Here is a 16,478-nt window from a genome sequence, read left to right on the forward strand (position 1 = left end):
TAAATGCACACATTGACAACCATTCAGTTAGATAGCTCCGTTTTGGTTTTAGAAGCAGATATTTCTCTGTACAGCCTTTGGTCCCATTCACTCGGGAATATCCCAACGCAGCTCCTAGAAGAAACGTGTTTCTGACTCGCTGAATCTCAACATAGATTCAACTCTCTTAGGTGAACGAACGCACAGCAGAGCAGTTTCAAGGAAACGTTTCTCCTGAGTTTTAGACGAAGTTTCCTGCTCTTTAGTACGTATGCCGGCATTGGGCTGGAAATACCGGTTTTGGGATTCTGCACAGAAAGGGTTTGCAAGCCGCTGAATCCACACTTGAGTTTAACTCTGTCAGTTGAATGCACACATTGACAACCATTCAGTTAGATAGCTCCATTTTGTATTTAGAAGCAGATATTTTTCTGTACAGCCTATGGTCCCATTCACTCGGGAATATCCCAACGCAGCTCCTAGAAGAAACGTGTTTCTGACTCGCTGAATCTCAACATAGATTCAACTCTCTTAGGTGAACGAACGCACAGCAGAACAGTTTCAAGGAAACGTTTCTCCTGAGTTTTAGACGAAGTTTCCTGCTGTTTAGTACGTATGCCGGCATTGGGTTGGAAATACCGGTTTTGGGATTCTGCACAGAAAGGGTTTGCAAACCGCTGAATCCACACGTGAGTTTAACTCTGTCTGTTGAATGCACACATTGACAACCATTCAGTTAGATAGCTCCGTTTTGGTTTTAGAAGCAGATATTTCTCTGTACAGCCTATGGTCCCATTCACTCGGGAATATCCCAACGCAGCTCCTAGAAGAAACGTGTTTCTGACTCGCTGAATCTCAACATAGATTCAACTCTCTTAGGTGAACGAACGCACAGCAGAGCAGTTTCAAGGAAACGTTTCTCCTGAGTTTTAGACGAAGTTTCCTGCTGTTTAGTACGTATGCCGGCATTGGGCTGGAAATACCGGTTTTGGGATTCTGCACAGAAAGGGTTTGCAAACCGCTGAATCCACACGTGAGTTTAACTCTGTCTGTTGAATGCACACATTGACAACCATTCAGTTAGATAGCTCCGTTTTGGTTTTAGAAGCAGATATTTCTCTGTACAGCCTATGGTCCCATTCACTCGGCAATATCCCAACGCAGCTCCTAGAAGAAACGTGTTTCTGACTCGCTGAATCTCAACATAGATTCAACTCTCTTAGGTGAACGAACGCACAGCAGAGCAGTTTCAAGGAAACGTTTCTCCTGAGTTTTAGACGAAGTTTCCTGCTGTTTAGTATGTATGCCGGCATTGGGCTGGAAATACCGGTTTTGGGATTCTGCACAGAAAGGGTTTGCAAACCGCTGAATCCACACGTGAGTTTAACTCTGTCAGTTGAATGCACACATTGACAACCATTCAGTTAGATAGCTCCGCTTTGGTTTTAGAAGCAGATATTTCTCTGTACAGCCTATGGTCCCATTCACTCGGGAATATCCCAACGCAGCTCCTAGAAGAAACGTGTTTCTGACTCGCTGAATCTCAACATAGATTCAACTCTCTTAGGTGAACGAACGCACAGCAGAGCAGTTTCAAGGAAACGTTTCTCCTGAGTTTTAGACGAAGTTTCCTGCTGTTTAGTACGTATGCCGGCATTGGGCTGGAAATACCGGTTTTGGGATTCTGCACAGAAGGGGTTTGCAAACCGCTGAATCCACACGTGAGTTTAACTCTGTCTGTTGAATGCACACATTGACAACCATTCAGTTAGATAGCTCCGTTTTGGTTTTAGAAGCAGATATTTCTCTGTACAGCCTATGGTCCCATTCACTCGGGAATATCCCAACGCAGCTCCTAGAAGAAACGTGTTTCTGACTCGCTGAATCTCAACATAGATTCAACTCTCTTAGGTGAACGAACGCACAGCAGAGCAGTTTCAAGGAAACGTTTCTCCTGAGTTTTAGACGAAGTTTCCTGCTGTTTAGTACGTATGCCGGCATTGGGCTGGAAATACCAGTTTTGGGATTCTGAACAGAAAGGATTTGCTAACCGCTGAATTCTCAAGTGAGTTTATCTCTGTCAGTTGAATGCACACATTGACAACCATTCAGTTAGATAGCTCCGTTTTGGTTTTAGAAGCAGATATTTCTCTGAACAGCCTATGGTCCCATTCACTCAGGAATATCCCAACGCAGCTCCTAGAAGAAACGTGTTTCTGACTCGCTGAATCTCAACATAGATTCAACTCTCTTAGGTGAACGAATGCACAGCAGAGCAGTTTCAAGGAAACGTTTCTCCTGAGTTTTAGACGAAGTTTCCTGCTCTTTAGTACGTATGCCGGCATTGGGCTGGAAATACCGGTTTTGGGATTCTGCACAGAAAGGGTTTGCAAACCGCTGAATCCACACGTGAATTTAACTCTGTCTGTTGAATGCACACATTGACAACCATTCAGTTAGATAGCTCCGTTTTGGTTTTAGAAGCAGATATTTCTCTGTACAGCCTATGGTCCCATTCACTCGGGAATATCCCAACGCAGCTCCTAGAAGAAACGTGTTTCTGACTCGCTGAATCTCAACATAGATTCAACTCTCTTAGGTGAACGAACGCACAGCAGAGCAGTTTCAAGGAAACGTTTCTCCTGAGTTTTAGACGAAGTTTCCTGCTGTTTAGTACGTATGCCGGCATTGGGCTGGAAATACCGGTTTTGGGATTCTGCACAGAAAGGGTTTGCAAACCGCTGAATCCACACGTGAGTTTAACTCTGTCTGTTGAATGCACACATTGACAACCATTCAGTTAGATAGCTCCGTTTTGGTTTTAGAAGCAGATATTTCTCTGTACAGCATATGGTCCCATTCACTCGGGAATATCCCAACGCAGTTCCTAGAAGAAACGTGTTTCTGACTCGCTGAATCTCAACATAGATTCAACTCTCTTAGGTGAACGAACGCACAGCAGAGCAGTTTCAAGGAAACGTTTCTCCTGAGTTTTAGACGAAGTTTCCTGCTGTTTAGTACGTATGCCGGCATTGGGCTGGAAATACCGGTTTTGGGATTCTGAACAGAAAGGATTTGCAAACCGCTGAATTCACAAGTGAGTTTATCTCTGTCAGTTGAATGCACACATTGACAACCATTCAGTTAGATAGCTCCGTTTTGGTTTTAGAAGCAGATATTTCTCTGTACAGCCTATGGCCCCATTCACTCGGGAATATCCCAACGCAGCTCCTAGAAGAAACGTGTTTCTGACTCGCTGAATCTCAACATAGATTCAACTCTCTTAGGTGAACGAACGCCCAGCAGAGCAGTTTCAAGGAAACGTTTCTCCTGAGTTTTAGACGAAGTTTCCTGCTCTTTAGTACGTATGCCGGCATTGGGCTGGAAATACCGGTTTTGGGATTCTGCACAGAAAGGGTTTGCAAGCCGCTGAATCCACACGTGAGTTTAACTCTGTCAGTTGAAGGCACACATTGACAACCATTCAGTTAGATAGCTCCGTTTTGGTTTTAGAAGCAGATATTTCTCTGTACAGCCTATGGTCCCCTTCACTCGGTAATATCCCAACGCAGCTCCTAGAAGAAACGTGTTTCTGACTCGCTGAATCTCAACATAGATTCAACTCTCTTAGGTGAACGAACGCACAGCAGAGCAGTTTCAAGGAAACGTTTCTCCTGAGTTTTAGACGAAGTTTCCTGCTGTTTAGTACGTATGCCGGCATTGGGCTGGAAATACCGGTTTTGGGATTCTGCACAGAAAGGGTTTGCAAACCGCTGAATCCACACGTGAGTTTAACTCTGTCTGTTGAAGACACACATTGACAACCATTCAGTTAGATAGCTCCGTTTTCGTTTTAGAAGCAGATATTTCTCTGTACAGCCTGTGGTCCCATTCACTCGGGAATATCCCAACGCAGCTCCTAGAAGAAACGTGTTTCTGACTCGCTGAATCTCAACATAGATTCAACTCTCTTAGGTGAACGAACGCACAGCAGAGCAGTTTCAAGGAAACGTTTCTCTTGAGTTTTAGACGAAGTTTCCTGCTGTTTAGTACGTATGCCGGCATTGGGCTGGAAATACCGGTTTTGGGATTCTGCACAGAAAGGGTTTGCAAACCGCTGAATCCACACGTGACTTTAACTCTGTCAGTTGAATGCACACATTGACAACCATTCAGTTAGATAGCTCCGTTTTGGTTTTAGAAGCAGATATTTCTCTGTACAGCCTATGGTCCCATTCACTCGGGAATATCCCAACGCAGCTCCTAGAAGAAACGTGTTTCTGACTCGCTGAATCTCAACATAGATTCAACTCTCTTAGGTGAACGAACGCACAGCAGAGCAGTTCCAAGGAAACGTTTCTCCTGAGTTTTAGACGAAGTTTCCTGCTGTTTAGTACGTATGCCGGCATTGGGCTGGAAATACCGGTTTTGGGATTCTGCACAGAAAGGGTTTGCAAACCGCTGAATCCACACGTGAGTTTAACTCTGTCTGTTGAATGCACACATTGACAACCATTCAGTTAGATAGCTCCGTTTTGGTTTTAGAAGCAGATATTTCTCTGTACAGCCTATGGTCCCATTCACTCGGGAATATCCCAACGCAGCTCCTAGAAGAAACGTGTTTCTGACTCGATGAATCTCAACATAGATTCAACTCTCTGAGGTGAACGAACGCACAGCAGAGCAGTTTCAAGGAAACGTTTCTCCTGAGTTTTAGACGAAGTTTCCTGCTGTTTAGTATGTATGCCGGCATTGGGCTGGAAATACCGGTTTTGGGATTCTGCACAGAAAGGATTTGCAAACCGCTGAATCCACACCGTGAGTTTAACTCTGTCTGTTGAATGCACACATTGACAACCATTCAGTTAGATAGCTCCGTTTTGGTTTTAGAAGCAGATATTTCTCTGTACAGCCTATGGTCCCATTCACTCGGGAATATCCCAACTCAGCTCCTAGAAGAAACGTGTTTCTGACTCGCTGAATCTCAACATAGATTCAACTCTCTTAGGTGAACGAACGCACAGCAGAGCAGTTTCAAGGAAACGTTTCTCCTGAGTTTTAGACGAAGTTTCCTGCTCTTTAGTACGTATGCCGGCATTGGGCTGGAAATACCGGTTTTGGGATTCTGCACAGAAAGGGTTTGCAAGCCGCTGAATCCACACTTGAGTTTAACTCTGTCAGTTGAATGCACACATTGACAACCATTCAGTTAGATAGCTCCATTTTGTATTTAGAAGCAGATATTTCTCTGTACAGCCTATGGTCCCATTCACTCGGGAATATCCCAACGCAGCTCCTAGAAGAAACGTGTTTCTGACTCGCTGAATCTCAACATAGATTCAACTCTCTTAGGTGAACGAACGCACAGCAGAGCAGTTTCAAGGAAACGTTTCTCCTGAGTTTTAGACGAAGTTTCCTGCTGTTTAGTACGTATGCCGGCATTGGGTTGGAAATACCGGTTTTGGGATTCTGCACAGAAAGGGTTTGCAAACCGCTGAATCCACACGTGAGTTTAACTCTGTCTGTTGAATGCACACATTGACAACCATTCAGTTAGATAGCTCCGTTTTGGTTTTAGAAGCAGATATTTCTCTGTACAGCCTATGGTCCCATTCACTCGGGAATATCCCAACGCAGCTCCTAGAAGAAACGTGTTTCTGACTCGCTGAATCTCAACATAGATTCAACTCTCTTAGGTGAACGAACGCACAGCAGAGCAGTTTCAAGGAAACGTTTCTCCTGAGTTTTAGACGAAGTTTCCTGCTGTTTAGTACGTATGCCGGCATTGGGCTGGAAATGCCGGTTTTGGGATTCTGCACAGAAAGGGTTTGCAAACCGCTGAATCCACACGTGAGTTTAACTCTGTCTGTTGAATGCACACATTGACAACCATTCAGTTAGATAGCTCCGTTTTGGTTTTAGAAGCAGATATTTCTCTGTACAGCCTATGGTCCCATTCACTCGGGAATATCCCAACGCAGCTCCTAGAAGAAACGTGTTTCTGACTCGCTGAATCTCAACATAGATTCAACTCTCTGAGATGAACGAACGCACAGCAGAGCAGTTTCAAGGAAACGTTTCTCCTGAGTTTTAGACGAAGTTTCCTGCACTTTAGTACGTATGCCGGCATTGGGCTGGAAATACCGGTTTTGGGATTCTGCACAGAAAGGGTTGGCAAACCGCTGAATCCACACGTGAGTTTAACTCTGTCAGTTGAATGCACACATTGACAACCATTCAGTTAGATAGCTCCGTTTTGGTTTTAGAAGCAGATATTTCTCTGTACAGCCTATGGTCCCATTCACTCGGGAATATCCCAACGCAGCTCCTAGAAGAAACGTGTTTCTGACTCGCTGAATCTCAACATAGATTCAACTCTCTTAGGTGAACGAACGCACAGCAGAGCAGTTTCAAGGAAACATTTCTCCTGAGTTTTAGACGAAGTTTCCTGTTGTTTAGTACGTATGCCGGCATTGGGCTGGAAATACCGGTTTCGGGATTCGGCACAGAAAGGGTATGCAAACCGCTGAATCCACACGTGAGTTTAACTCCATCAGATGAATGCACACATTGACAACCATTCAGTTAGATAGCTCCGTTTTGGTTTAAGATGCAGATATTTCTCTGTACAGCCTATGGTCCCATTCACTCGGGAATATCCCATCGTAGCTCCTAGAAGAAAGGTGTTTCTGACTCGCTGAATCTAAACATAGATTCAACTGTCTTAGGTGAATGAATGCACAGCAGAGCAGTTTCAAGGAAGCGTTTCTCCTGAGTTTTAGACGAAGTTTACTGCTCTTTCTTACGTATGTCGGCATTGGGCTGGAAATGCCGGTTTTGGGATTCTGCACAGAAAGGTTCCGCAAACCGCTGAATCCACAGGTGAGTTTAACTCCGTCAGTTGAATGCACAAATTGACAACCATTCAGTTAGATAGCTCCGTTTTGGTTTTAGAAGCAGATATTTCTCTGTACAGCCTATGGTCTCATTCACTCGGGAATATCCCAACGCAGCTCCTAGAAGAAACGTGTTTCTGACTCGCTGAATCTCAACATAGGTTCAACTCTCTTAGGTGAATGAACGCACAGCAGAGGAGTTACATGGAAACGTTTCTCCTGAGTTTTAGACGAAGTTTACTGCTGTTTCGTACGTATGTTGGAACTGGGCTGGAAATGCCGGTTTTGGGATTCTGCACAGAAAGGGTTTGCAAACCGCTGAATCCACACTTGAGTTTAACTCCGTCAGTTGAATGCACACATGGACAACCACTTATGTAGATAGCTCCGTTTTGGTTTTGGAAGCAGATATTTCTCTGTACAACCTATGGTCCCATTCACTCGGGAATATCCCAACGCAGTTCCTAGAAGAAACGTGTTTCTGATTCGCTGAATCTCAATATAGGTTCAACTCTCTTAGTTGAAAGAACGCACAGCAGAGCAGTTTCAAGGAATCGTTTCTCCTGAGTTTTAGACGAAGTTTCCTGCTGTTTAGTACGTATGCCGGCATTGGGCTGGAAATACCGGTTTTGGGATTCTGCACAGAAAGGGTTTGCAAACCGCTGAATCCACACGTGAGTTGAACTCTGTCTGTTGAAGGCACACATTGACAACCATTCAGTTAGATAGCTCCGTTTTGGTTTTAGAAGCAGATATTTCTCTGTACAGCCTATGGTCCCATTCACTCGGGAATATCCCAACGCAGCTCCTAGAAGAAACGTGTTTCTGACTCGCTGAATCTCAACATAGATTCAACTCTCTTAGGTGAACGAACGCACAGCAGAGCAGTTTCAAGGAAACGTTTCTCCTGAGTTTTAGACGAAGTTTCCTGCTCTTTAGTACGTATGCCGGCATTGGGCTGGAAATACCGGTTTTGGGATTCTGCACAGAAAGGGTTGGCAAACCGCTGAATCCACACGTGAGTTTAACTATGTCAGTTGAAGGCACACATTGACAACCATTCAGTTAGATAGCTCCGTTTTGGATTTAGAAGCAGATATTTCTCTGTACAGCCTATGGTCCCATTCACTCGGGAATATCCCAACGCAGCTCCTAGAAGAAACGTGTTTCTGACTCGCTGAATCTCAACATAGATTCAACTCTCTTAGGTGAACGAACGCACAGCAGAGCAGTTTCAAGGAAACGTTTCTCCTGAGTTTTAGACGAAGTTTCCTGCTGTTTAGTACGTATGCCGGCATTGGGCTGGAAATGCCGGTTTTGGGATTCTGCACAGAAAGGGTTTGCAAACCGCTGAATCCACACGTGAGTTTAACTCTGTCTGTTGAATGCACACCTTGAAAACCATTCAGTTAGATAGCTCCGTTTTCGTTTTAGAAGCAGATATTTCTCTGTACAGCCTATGGTCCCATTCACTCGGGAATATCCCAACGCAGCTCCTAGAAGAAACGTGTTTCTGACTCGCTGAATCTCAACATAGATTCAACTCTCTTAGGTGAACGAACGCACAGCAGAGCAGTTTCAAGGAAACGTTTCTCCTGAGTTTTAGACGAAGTTTCCTGCTGTTTAGTACGTATGCCGGCATTGGGTTGGAAATACCGGTTTTGGGATTCTGCACAGAAAGGGTTTGCAAACCGCTGAATCCACACGTGAGTTTAACTCTGTCTGTTGAATGCACACATTGACAACCATTCAGTTAGATAGCTCCGTTTTGGTTTTAGAAGCAGATATTTCTCTGTACAGCCTATGGTCCCATTCACTCGGGAATATCCCAACGCAGCTCCTAGAAGAAAGGTGTTTCTGACTCGCTGAATCTAAACATAGATTCAACTCTCTTAGGTGAACGAACGCACAGCAGAGCAGTTTCAAGGAAACGTTTCTCCTGAGTTTTAGACGAAGTTTCCTGCTGTTTAGTACGTATGCCGGCATTGGGCTGGAAATACCGGTTTTGGGATTCTGCACAGAAAGGGTTTGCAAACCGCTGAATCCACACGTGAGTTTAACTCTGTCTGTTGAATGCACACATTGACAACCATTCAGTTAGATAGCTCCGTTTTGGTTTTAGAAGCAGATATTTCTCTGTACAGCCTATGGTCCCATTCACTCGGGAATATCCCAACGCAGCTCCTAGAAGAAACGTGTTTCTGACTCGCTGAATCTCAACATAGATTCAACTCTCTGAGGTGAACGAACGCACAGCAGAGCAGTTTCAAGGAAACGTTTCTCCTGAGTTTTAGACGAAGTTTCCTGCACTTTAGTACGTATGCCGGCATTGGGCTGGAAATACCGGTTTTGGGATTCTGCACAGAAAGGGTTGGCAAACCGCTGAATCCACACGTGAGTTTAACTCTGTCAGTTGAATGCACACATTGACAACCATTCAGTTAGATAGCTCCGTTTTGGTTTTAGAAGCAGATATTTCTCTGTACAGCCTATGGTCCCATTCACTCGGGAATATCCCAACGCAGCTCCTAGAAGAAACGTGTTTCTGACTCGCTGAATCTCAACATAGATTCAACTCTCTTAGGTGAACGAACGCACAGCAGAGCAGTTTCAAGGAAACGTTTCTCCTGAGTTTTAGACGAAGTTTCCTGCTGTTTAGTACGTATGCCGGCATTGGGCTGGAAATGCCGGTTTTGGGATTCTGCACAGAAAGGGTTTGCAAACCGCTGAATCCACACGTGAGTTTAACTCTGTCTGTTGAATGCACACCTTGACAACCATTCAGTTAGATAGCTCCGTTTTCGTTTTAGAAGCAGATATTTCTCTGTACAGCCTATGGTCCCATTCACTCGGGAATATCCCAACGCAGCTCCTAGAAGAAACGTGTTTCTGACTCGCTGAATCTCAACATAGATTCAACTCTCTAAGGTGAACGAACGCACAGCAGAGTAGTTTCAAGGAAACGTTTCTCCTGAGTTTTAGACGAAGTTTCCTGCTGTTTAGTACGTATGCCAGCATTGGGCTGGAAATACCGATTTTGGGATTCTGCACAGAAAGGGTTTGCAAACCGCTGAATCCACACGTGAGTTTAACTCTGTCAGTTGAATGCACACATTGACAACCATTCAGTTAGATAGCTCCGTTTTGGTTTTAGAAGCAGATATTTCTCTGTACAGCCTATCGTACCATTCACTCGGGAATATCCCAACGCAGCTCCTAGAAGAAACGTGTTTCTGACTCGCTGAATCTCAACATAGATTCAACTCTGTTTGGTGAATGAAAGCACAGCTGAGCAGTTTCAAGGAAGCGTTTCTCCTGAGTTTTAGACCAAGTTTACTGCTGTTTCGTACCTATGCCGGCATTGGGCTGGAAATGCCGGTTTTGGGATTCTGCACAGAAAGTGTTTGCAAACCGCTGAATCCACACGTGAGTTTAACTCCATCAGATGAATGCACACATTGACAACCATTCAGTTAGATAGCTCCGGTTTTGTTTTAGAAGCAGATAGTTCTCTGTACAGCCTATGGTCCCATTCACTCGGGAATATGCCAATACAACTCCGAGAAGAAACGTGGTTCTGATTCGCTGGACCTCAACTTAGATTAAACTCTCTTTGGTGAATGAAACCACAGGAGAGTAGTTTCAGGGAAACGTTTCTCCTGAGATTTAGACGAAGTTTACTGCTGTTTGGTACGTATTCCGGCATTGGCCTGGAAATGCCGGTTTCGGGATTCGGAACAGAAAGGGTTTGCAAACCGCTGAATCCACACGTGAGTTTAACTCCATCAGATGAATGCACACATTGACAAACTTTCAGGTAGATAGCTCCGTTTTGGTTTAAGATGCAGATATTTCTCTGTACAGCCTATGGTCCCATTCACTCGGGAATATCCCATCGTAGCTCCAAGAAGAAAGGTGTTTCTGACTCGCTGAATCTAAACATAGATTCAACTGTCTTAGGTGAATGAATGCACAGCAGAGCAGTTTCAAGGAAGCGTTTCTCCTGAGTTTTAGACGAAGTTAACTGCTCTTTCGTACGTATGTCGGCATTGGGCTGGAAATGTCAGTTTCGGGATTCGGCACAGAAAGGGTTTGCAAACCGCTGAATCCACAGGTGAGTTTAACTCCGTCAGTTGAATGCACACATTGACCACCATTCAGTTAGATAGCTCCGTTTTGGTTTTAGAAGCAGATATTTCTCTGTACAGCCTATGGTCCCATTCACTCGGGAATATCCCAACGCAGCTCCTAGAAGAAACGTGTTTCTGTCTCGCTGAATCTCAACATAGATTCAACTCTCTTAGGTGAACGAACGCACAGCAGAGCAGTTTCAAGGAAACGTTTCTCCTGAGTTTTAGACGAAGTTTCCTGCTGTTTAGTATGTATTCCGGCATTGTGCTGGAAATACCGGTTTTGGGATTCTGCACAGAAAGGGTTTGCAAACCGCTGAATCCACACGTGAGTTTAACTCTGTCTGTTGAATGCACACATTGACAACCATTCAGTTAGATAGCTCCATTTTGTATTTAGAAGCAGATATTTCTCTGTACAGCCTATGGTCCCATTCACTCGGGAATATCCCAACGCAGCTCCTAGAAGAAACGTGTTTCTGACTCGCTGAATCTCAACATAGATTCAACTCTCTTAGGTGAACGAACGCACAGCAGAGCAGTTTCAAGGAAACGTTTCTCCTGAGTTTTAGACGAAGTTTCCTGCTGTTTAGTACGTATGCCGGCATTGGGTTGGAAATACCGGTTTTGGGATTCTGCACAGAAAGGGTTTGCAAACCGCTGAATCCACACGTGAGTTTAACTCTGTCTGTTGAATGCACACATTGACAACCATTCAGTTAGATAGCTCCGTTTTGGTTTTAGAAGCAGATATTTCTCTGTACAGCCTATGGTCCCATTCACTCGGGAATATCCCAACGCAGCTCCTAGAAGAAACGTGTTTCTGACTCGCTGAATCTCAACATAGATTCAACTCTCTTAGGTGAACGAACGCACAGCAGAGCAGTTTCAAGGAAACGTTTCTCCTGAGTTTTAGACGAAGTTTCCTGCTGTTTAGTACGGCATTGGGCTGGAAATACCGGTTTTGGGATTCTGCACAGAAAGGGTTTGCAAACCGCTGAATCCACATGTGAGTTTAACTCTGTCTGTTGAATGCACACATTGACAACCATTCAGTTAGATAGCTCCGTTTTGGTTTTAGAAGCAGATATTTCTCTGTACAGCCTATGGTCCCATTCACTCGGGAATATCCCAACGCAGCTCCTAGAAGAAACGTGTTTCTGACTCGCTGAATCTCAACATAGATTCAACTCTCTGAGGTGAACAAACGCACAGCAGAGCAGTTTCAAGGAAACGTTTCTCCTGAGTTTTAGACGAAGTTTCCTGCTGTTTAGTATGTATGCCGGCATTGGGCTGGAAATACCGGTTTTGGGATTCTGCACAGAAAGGGTTTGCAAGCCGCTGAATCCACACTTGAGTTTAACTCTGTCTGTTGAATGCACACCTTGACAACCATTCAGTTAGATAGCTCCGTTTTCGTTTTAGAAGCAGATATTTCTCTGTACAGCCTATGGTCCCATTCACTCGGGAATATCCCAACGCAGCTCCTAGAAGAAACGTGTTTCTGACTCGCTGAATCTCAACATAGATTCAACTCTCTAAGGTGAACGAACGCACAGCAGAGTAGTTTCAAGGAAACGTTTCTCCTGAGTTTTAGACGAAGTTTCCTGCTGTTTAGTACGTATGCCAGCATTGGGCTGGAAATACCGATTTTGGGATTCTGCACAGAAAGGGTTTGCAAACCGCTGAATCCACACGTGAGTTTAACTCTGTCAGTTGAATGCACACATTGACAACCATTCAGTTAGATAGCTCCGTTATGGTTTTAGAAGCAGATATTTCTCTGTACAGCCTATCGTACCATTCACTCGGGAATATCCCAACGCAGCTCCTAGAAGAAACGTGTTTCTGACTCGCTGAATCTCAACATAGATTCAACTCTGTTTGGTGAATGAAAGCACAGCTGAGCAGTTTCAAGGAAGCGTTTCTCCTGAGTTTTAGACCAAGTTTACTGCTGTTTCGTACCTATGCCGGCATTGGGCTGGAAATGCCGGTTTTGGGATTCTGCACAGAAAGGGTTTGCAAACCGCTGAATCCACACGTGAGTTTAACTCCATCAGATGAATGCACACATTGACAACCATTCAGTTAGATAGCTCCGGTTTTGTTTTAGAAGCAGATAGTTCTCTGTACAGCCTATGGTCCCATTCACTCGGGAATATGCCAATACAACTCCGAGAAGAAACGTGGTTCTGATTCGCTGGACCTCAACTTAGATTAAACTCTCTTTGGTGAATGAAACCACAGGAGAGTAGTTTCAGGGAAACGTTTCTCCTGAGATTTAGACGAAGTTTACTGCTGTTTGGTACGTATTCCGGCATTGGCCTGGAAATGCCGGTTTCGGGATTCGGAACAGAAAGGGTTTGCAAACCGCTGAATCCACACGTGAGTTTAACTCCATCAGATGAATGCACACATTGACAAACTTTCAGGTAGATAGCTCCGTTTTGGTTTAAGATGCAGATATTTCTCTGTACAGCCTATGGTCCCATTCACTCGGGAATATCCCATCGTAGCTCCAAGAAGAAAGGTGTTTCTGCCTCGCTGAATCTAAACATAGATTCAACTGTCTTAGGTGAATGAATGCACAGCAGAGCAGTTTCAAGGAAGCGTTTCTCCTGAGTTTTAGACGAAGTTAACTGCTCTTTCGTACGTATGTCGGCATTGGGCTGGAAATGTCAGTTTCGGGATTCGGCACAGAAAGGGTTTGCAAACCGCTGAATCCACAGGTGAGTTTAACTCCGTCAGTTGAATGCACACATTGACCACCATTCAGTTAGATAGCTCCGTTTTGGTTTTAGAAGCAGATATTTCTCTGTACAGCCTATGGTCCCATTCACTCGGGAATATCCCAACGCAGCTCCTAGAAGAAACGTGTTTCTGTCTCGCTGAATCTCAACATAGATTCAACTCTCTTAGGTGAACGAACGCACAGCAGAGCAGTTTCAAGGAAACGTTTCTCCTGAGTTTTAGACGAAGTTTCCTGCTGTTTAGTATGTATTCCGGCATTGTGCTGGAAATACCGGTTTTGGGATTCTGCACAGAAAGGGTTTGCAAACCGCTGAATCCACACGTGAGTTTAACTCTGTCTGTTGAATGCACACATTGACAACCATTCAGTTAGATAGCTCCATTTTGTATTTAGAAGCAGATATTTCTCTGTACAGCCTATGGTCCCATTCACTCGGGAATATCCCAACGCAGCTCCTAGAAGAAACGTGTTTCTGACTCGCTGAATCTCAACATAGATTCAACTCTCTTAGGTGAACGAACGCACAGCAGAGCAGTTTCAAGGAAACGTTTCTCCTGAGTTTTAGACGAAGTTTCCTGCTGTTTAGTACGTATGCCGGCATTGGGTTGGAAATACCGGTTTTGGGATTCTGCACAGAAAGGGTTTGCAAACCGCTGAATCCACACGTGAGTTTAACTCTGTCTGTTGAATGCACACATTGACAACCATTCAGTTAGATAGCTCCGTTTTGGTTTTAGAAGCAGATATTTCTCTGTACAGCCTATGGTCCCATTCACTCGGGAATATCCCAACGCAGCTCCTAGAAGAAACGTGTTTCTGACTCGCTGAATCTCAACATAGATTCAACTCTCTTAGGTGAACGAACGCACAGCAGAGCAGTTTCAAGGAAACGTTTCTCCTGAGTTTTAGACGAAGTTTCCTGCTGTTTAGTACGGCATTGGGCTGGAAATACCGGTTTTGGGATTCTGCACAGAAAGGGTTTGCAAACCGCTGAATCCACACGTGAGTTTAACTCTGTCTGTTGAATGCACACATTGACAACCATTCAGTTAGATAGCTCCGTTTTGGTTTTAGAAGCAGATATTTCTCTGTACAGCCTATGGTCCCATTCACTCGGGAATATCCCAACGCAGCTCCTAGAAGAAACGTGTTTCTGACTCGCTGAATCTCAACATAGATTCAACTCTCTGAGGTGAACGAACGCACAGCAGAGCAGTTTCAAGGAAACGTTTCTCCTGAGTTTTAGACGAAGTTTCCTGCTGTTTAGTATGTATGCCGGCATTGGGCTGGAAATACCGGTTTTGGGATTCTGCACAGAAAGGGTTTGCAAACCGCTGAATCCACACGTGAGTTTAACTCTGTCTGTTAAATGCACACATTGACAACCATTCAGTTAGATAGCTCCGTTTTGGTTTTAGAAGCAGATATTTCTCTGTACAGCCTTTGGTCCCATTCACTCGGGAATATCCCAACGCAGCTCCTAGAAGAAACGTGTTTCTGACTCGCTGAATCTCAACATAGATTCAACTCTCTTAGGTGAACGAACGCACAGCAGAGCAGTTTCAAGGAAACGTTTCTCCTGAGTTTTAGACGAAGTTTCCTGCTCTTTAGTACGTATGCCGGCATTGGGCTGGAAATACCGGTTTTGGGATTCTGCACAGAAAGGGTTTGCAAGCCGCTGAATCCACACTTGAGTTTAACTCTGTCAGTTGAATGCACACATTGACAACCATTCAGTTAGATAGCTCCATTTTGTATTTAGAAGCAGATATTTCTCTGTACAGCCTATGGTCCCATTCACTCGGGAATATCCCAACGCAGCTCCTAGAAGAAACGTGTTTCTGACTCGCTGAATCTCAACATAGATTCAACTCTCTTAGGTGAACGAACGCACAGCAGAGCAGTTTCAAGGAAACGTTTCTCCTGAGTTTTAGACGAAGTTTCCTGCTGTTTAGTACGTATGCCGGCATTGGGTTGGAAATACCGGTTTTGGGATTCTGCACAGAAAGGGTTTGCAAACCGCTGAATCCACACGTGAGTTTAACTCTGTCTGTTGAATGCACACATTGACAACCATTCAGTTAGATAGCTCCGTTTTGGTTTTAGAAGCAGATATTTCTCTGTACAGCCTATGGTCCCATTCACTCGGGAATATCCCAACGCAGCTCCTAGAAGAAACGTGTTTCTGACTCGCTGAATCTCAACATAGATTCAACTCTCTTAGGTGAACGAACGCACAGCAGAGCAGTTTCAAGGAAACGTTTCTCCTGAGTTTTAGACGAAGTTTCCTGCTGTTTAGTACGGCATTGGGCTGGAAATACCGGTTTTGGGATTCTGCACAGAAAGGGTTTGCAAACCGCTGAATCCACACGTGAGTTTAACTCTGTCTGTTGAATGCACACATTGACAACCATTCAGTTAGATAGCTCCGTTTTGGTTTTAGAAGCAGATATTTCTCTGTACAGCCTATGGTCCCATTCACTCGGGAATATCCCAACGCAGCTCCTAGAAGAAACGTGTTTCTGACTCGCTGAATCTCAACATAGATTCAACTCTCTGAGGTGAACGAACGCACAGCAGAGCAGTTTCAAGGAAACGTTTCTCCTGAGTTTTAGACGAAGTTTCCTGCTGTTTAGTATGTATGCCGGCATTGGGCTGGAAATACCGGTTTTGGGATTCTGCACAGAAAGGGTTTGCAAACCGCTGAATCCACACGTGAGT

This window comes from Aotus nancymaae, unplaced genomic scaffold (genome assembly GCF_030222135.1).
Source record: "Aotus nancymaae isolate 86718 unplaced genomic scaffold, 86718_ANA_hifiasm-v0.15.2.pri h1tg000099l, whole genome shotgun sequence".
Taxonomy (NCBI): Eukaryota; Metazoa; Chordata; class Mammalia; order Primates; family Aotidae; genus Aotus; species Aotus nancymaae.